This window comes from Etheostoma spectabile, chromosome 5 (assembly GCF_008692095.1).
Source record: "Etheostoma spectabile isolate EspeVRDwgs_2016 chromosome 5, UIUC_Espe_1.0, whole genome shotgun sequence".
NCBI lineage: Eukaryota > Metazoa > Chordata > Actinopteri > Perciformes > Percidae > Etheostoma > Etheostoma spectabile.
Window position 1 is genome coordinate 22,533,372 of NC_045737.1, and position 5,719 is coordinate 22,539,090.

Consider the following 5,719-nt stretch of genomic DNA (forward strand, 5'->3'; position numbering starts at 1 on the left):
ATGTATTCTTTGCGGCTAGCCTGGTCCAGTGCAGGCTAACAGCCAGGCTAAGATTAATCCTGGAGTGTGTTAAATCAGTTATTCCGTTGTCTTCTGAATGTGTAAAAGTAGAGATGAGCAGCGTCCGTGATCTATGCAGCTTCAGGTTTATACAGGACGCGCTCCGGAGTTAAAGTGGGACAATGCAGCCATATTCCCAGATTATATTAATGGCAGACTGGTCAGAGACCAATACATTCATGATTTAATTTCTCTTCTCTAATAAAGGATAGTTTGTTACTCCTTAATATGTAGGCGTAATGTTTTTTTTTAATTATAGGTTACATTGGTTTCATAACCTTCTCAATTACTTTCACATCCCTGGACCAATAACGTGGCCTATACTGTATGTGTATATAGTGTTTACATTCATCACACTGGGAACACCACCATGCTTCTTATGTTTATAGTTAAATTTATTTCTCCCTGGCTGTGATTTGCAAAACTTTAACATCAGGTGTGAAAACTATAAAACAACCTCGACTGGCAGTGAGTATTTGGCCTTTGCTCAGAGCACCATATTTGACATTAGCGGTACTTCAAAAGCTTTTGAAAGCACTCAGTGGCTGACTGTATACATTCAGAAGAGTGAACATCCATTATGTACTGCTCCAAGCCACAATAGGAAATGGCTATACTTGAACTTTGTGTCCAGGAGAGAAACATGGGTGTATAAAACAAATATGGGATATGACCTGAGGAAAAACACAATTTAAACAAAGGAAATAAACTGGAAACACAGCTGACTATTGTACCAATAATGAAAATGTAATGTAACATTGTGGACTTGAGTTGCAGATGATGTGGGGTAGCTGGGGAGCTTTATTTCTACTGGACAAATTGAAAGGCATATATTAAATACATTTCTTTTCTCACTCTTACCTCAATGGAGAACCAAAAACAACAAAAGTAACTAATACCCACTAACTTTTAATTAATGTAAAAGTCAGAGGATATTGTATTAAGTTTTATTTTAGAAAGAAAATCATGGTTACCAGAGCAAAATGTAAAGACCCAGTTAAAAATATATTTAAATGGGTGGAGAATAAAAGACTGATTTAAACGGATTTACAAAATCTGTATGACTGTTGGAGAGAGAGTAGAGAGTAGCGAGGAGAGAGAAGAGAGGATGAGAGAGAGAGAGAGAGAGAGAGAGAGAGAGAGAGAGAGAGGAAGAGAGAGAGAGAGGAGAGAGAGAGAGAGAGAGAGAGAGAGAGAGAGAGAGAGAGAGAGAGAGAGAGAGAGAGAGAGAGAGAGAGAGAGAGAGAGAGAGAGAGAGAGAGAGAGAGAGAGAGAGAGAGAAGAGAGAGAGAGAGAATTCAATCGATACTCAGTTTGGCCCATATTACTCGATCTGGTATTAATGTATGTGTTTGCTTGACAATCTTGTTTAGCAGCAATAAAATTGAAGTGATATGAAAAGAGAAATGTATATTTTTAGATAAAACAGATGTTGACTTTCATTCGAAATTGGGAAATATTAGAAGTTGGAAAAAAGGTTATATATTGCAAAATGTTTAAAATTGCAATAATATCGTATTGTGGCAGTAGTATTGGGAGGCATCTGTTGATTCCCACTCCTACCTGGAAGTAGTTACCGTAAGGGCTGTCATGATAACAACTGTTCAGAAGTGACAACAAAAGTTGCTTCATACTAGTCCTTGCGGTGCATCACCATTTGGCCATCCATAATCAGAATATTAAGGTGCGCAGTAGCACTGGCAGTTGTAATCCTGTGCATACATTTTTATTTTCTGTGAGACATTGCAACCTATCCTATGATTATGATGGTGTACGTTATGGCACTGTTTGAGTCGTTTAATAAAAGAGTCTCCGACGCGTACAATTACAGTGAGCATGCACACAGAACTGGGAGTGAAAAGATTGCTGAATCCGAGTTACGCAGCACACTGGACATGTTTATTTTTAAGCCCAGTGCAGCGTCCGAAATAAGTTCGCCCCTTCAGGGGCTTTTTACATTTTTTGTTAAAAGCCACTACAGATATGACTACATTATTTTGGCATCCAAATCATTAACTTAAATCATCCACCCAAACCCACCCAAATAAGTTATTTTCACTACCCTGTTCAGTCCCTGTAGGCTATTTCTTTTTAAATGAGGTATTGATTTTATGAGTTTTTTATTTTTTTTTTATTAAAGTGCTCATTTTCAGGTTCAAAATTCTATTTAGAGGTTGTACCACATTAGGTTTATGTGGTTTAATTTTCAGAAAACACCATATATTTGTTCTTCTGCCAATTTCAGCAGCTCCTCCTTTTAGCTACAGAGTGAGGCATCTCACTTCTGTACCATTTTAATGTGTTTACAAAGTGACGCATTTGTCACGGAAGTAAAGGCTGGACTACAATAGAGCTGTTTGTGAGCAGTTTTTTCTCTGAAAGATGGTAAGTCCCTTTGGGGCGGACATTGGGCTTTTTCACTTTGTAAACCTATAACACGCACAAAAAAGGTATGTAAGGAAAAGGCCAAAAAACATATTAGCACGTTTGAAGATTTGCTTGAGTGATGGCTCTTTTTGTAATTGTTTTCAAGCATGCAGTAATGTCACAGCAGCTGATATCATGGGGCATTTAAACAGCAAAACTAAAAGCTGTAGGTATAAACTTGAAAGAGATAACATAACTCAACTTTAAGCTTTTGAAATAATCAGTACCACTGCTGTCCTTGTGTGTAAATGCACAGAGCAGTAGGGAAATTATTTAGAGCATGTTGTTATCATTCATGATGTTTTTCTTTCACCCACCCGCTACATCTAACCCTTATAACATACTGTATATGTACTGCAGATTTGTAGGCCTAACACGTTCTGCTTATTTTAACAATAAATTTCATACAATATTTAGGATTCATATGGATAATATGAGTGGGCAAGAAAGTGAGCGTGAGCAACTGATGATAATGATAATAATAATAATAATAATATGTAATACACTTTATTTGCAGATCACCTATACAAGTAACAGACTACAGCTTAGTACTTTTATGATAACGAAAATGTATGCAGTGAATGCTTCACATGAACAGACATTAGTTATTGCAGAATAAGAAGGGAAATGAAATGCTGATAAAGCAATATTTTCCACCAGGTTGTCAACGCGTATAGAGCATGCATTAAACACGATGAAAACGCATGCGGCGAAGTGTTCAGCTTTCTGTTGTCCACCTTCGGAACAGTGTAGTTCCACATCAAAAACCTCTGCTGTCGCATGATTACCCAGCCGAGTGTAAGGGAAGTCGGATTTTCCTTGCACCTGGGTTGTCTTTTCATAATTCCTTTTTGAATTCTCCTTTTACCTCATGACGTTTGCCAATCGGGGTTAAGGAAAAGTGGTTAGCAAAGGACTTAGGAAGTAATTTTTTTTAACTTTTCAACTGCAGCCACAGCCTGTTTGTTAAATGATGTCCATGCAGAGGTAGGAGCCTTTATGTCTCTCCAGCTTCAGTCCCCCTCCCTAACAAAAAGACTTTACCTTTTGAGTGAAACACTCTGCATTGATGTGTTTTTTTTTTGTTGTTTTTGTTTTCTCTCTCTCCTCACTATATTTACATATCAGACCCATACTCGGGCACAATGACTTCCAACACCGTTACCATCAATACCTTGTGTTCACAGTGACACTTTTTATAGACTATGGGGGAAGTCATTGGGGCGGTGTATCAACCGGCATTCTGTCTGAATTCTATCCAAATGCTTATTCTGATCTTCAACCAGGCCAAATCCTTCCATTTAAAGCCCATCTATATACCCAGTGACTAGAGTTTTGAAACAAAAATGGACAATTTCTTTTCTTTTTCCGTTTTAATTTCTATAGTTAAAACATAATGAAAATGTGGAAATTGACATAACTCTTTTCAGGTCTGGCATTGAAGAATAAAGACTCTTCCATTTTGTCTAGCCCTGGTTTTCTTGTGTCTGCATACCAATAGAAAATAGTGCACAATAATTAGGAAAGATGGATATAACATGAAAGAATTGTGCTCTATTCATGAGTTTGACCTTTCATTTGGATTACTTTGAACAGAGTTTGTTCAACGGATATTCTCTCTGAGCAAAGGACACATTTGTGACTGTCCACTGTGTAAAATGATACGTGTTATCCTGTACTTCCCTCCACCACAGAGCTGACTTTGGCTGAGTCCCCATGCTCACAAGGGTACACTTTGCCCCGACAGTATAGTCGGCAGTTGAGGGTGGTGGTTGGCTCTTGGTCTCCTTTTATTTAAATGAGTCGGAAAGCCGGCAGCAAAGAATTTACTTACTTTTGATTTTACAAACAAAGTGAAATGTTCTCCCCTTGTCCTAAATCTATACTAGAGTAGTCTAATCTCTTGTTTACTGCTGCACCTGCAACTAATGAAATGCAGAGGAGAATTAAACTAAGACAGTCTGACACTTATTTGTGCTTTACAATGTCACGATACAAAACAATAAAAAACACCTTTTCCTTATTTCTCACAAAACACTATTTCTGGTGGTGTACAGCTGACATACACGTATGCGACAACATTCACTGTGCAAACAGCCCCATCTATTTCCAACACGTGAGGTAATTGGTATGCATTGCTCCTGGATTATAACCTAGGTTGTCTCTGAATGGACATGACTAGGAGCCTGTTGCACGAAACTAGGATAAGGGATTAAGCCGGGATATTCAAGTTATCCTGGATGAATTTAGCTTTGAGTCGGTTGCACGAAACCAGATTGAATTAAACCCAGCCAAGTTACCATGGAGATTTATTCTTTGCGGCTAGCCTGGTCCAGAGCAGGCTAACAGCCAGGCTAAGATTAATCCTGGAGTCTCATGTGTTCAATCAGCTGCAGCTCTGATCCAAAATAAACGTATTTAACGGTTATTCCGTTGTCTTCTGCATGTGTTCTGCTTTATTTTTATTAACATGCATTAGCCTAGGCTACTTGTCACTATTGTTGTCGCGAGTTTGATTTAAACCCTACTACAGCTGTTAAGATGGTTAGAAATAGTTGCACTGGCACCCTGATGCGGAGTGGGACTTTTCCCGGTGGGACGGTAGTGTGTCGAGGCTGCCTGGCGTGCGGCCGCTGCCCGGTGGCCGCTGCCCGGCTGCAGACCTGTGCGTCGCGTCAATGTCCACTCTCTCTGTAAAAGTAGAGATGAGCAGCGCAGCGTCCGTGGTCTCAGCTTCAGGTTACAGGACGCGCTCCGGAGATTAGGTGTGACGATATTAATGTAGCGATATTCCAAAATGATATTAATTGCAGACTGGTCAGAGACCAATACATTCATGATTTAATATTCTGTTGCTTGCCCTTCTTAGTAAAGGACAGTTTGTGTTACTCCTTAATAAGTAGGCCTAATGTTTTTCATAACCTCCAATTAGTCTCATCCCTGGACCAATAACGTGCCTATATACAGTACGTATGTAGTGTAATTCTATCATCACACGGGAAAACCACATGCTCTTAATCTTTTTATTTTGGTGCGGCATTGTCAGAAGAATAAAAAAACATGAATATTGTTTTAAAAATGCTACAGGTGTATTGAAGTCACTTACTACTTTTTCTTGTTGTTGTCCCTTTCGATTGTTCTGTATGAACATTAATTGTACAAAGAATTAGATATAGCTTAAAGAGATTTGTGCATATCGTTGTAAATAAGGGTTTGAAATTAAGCCTAGAGT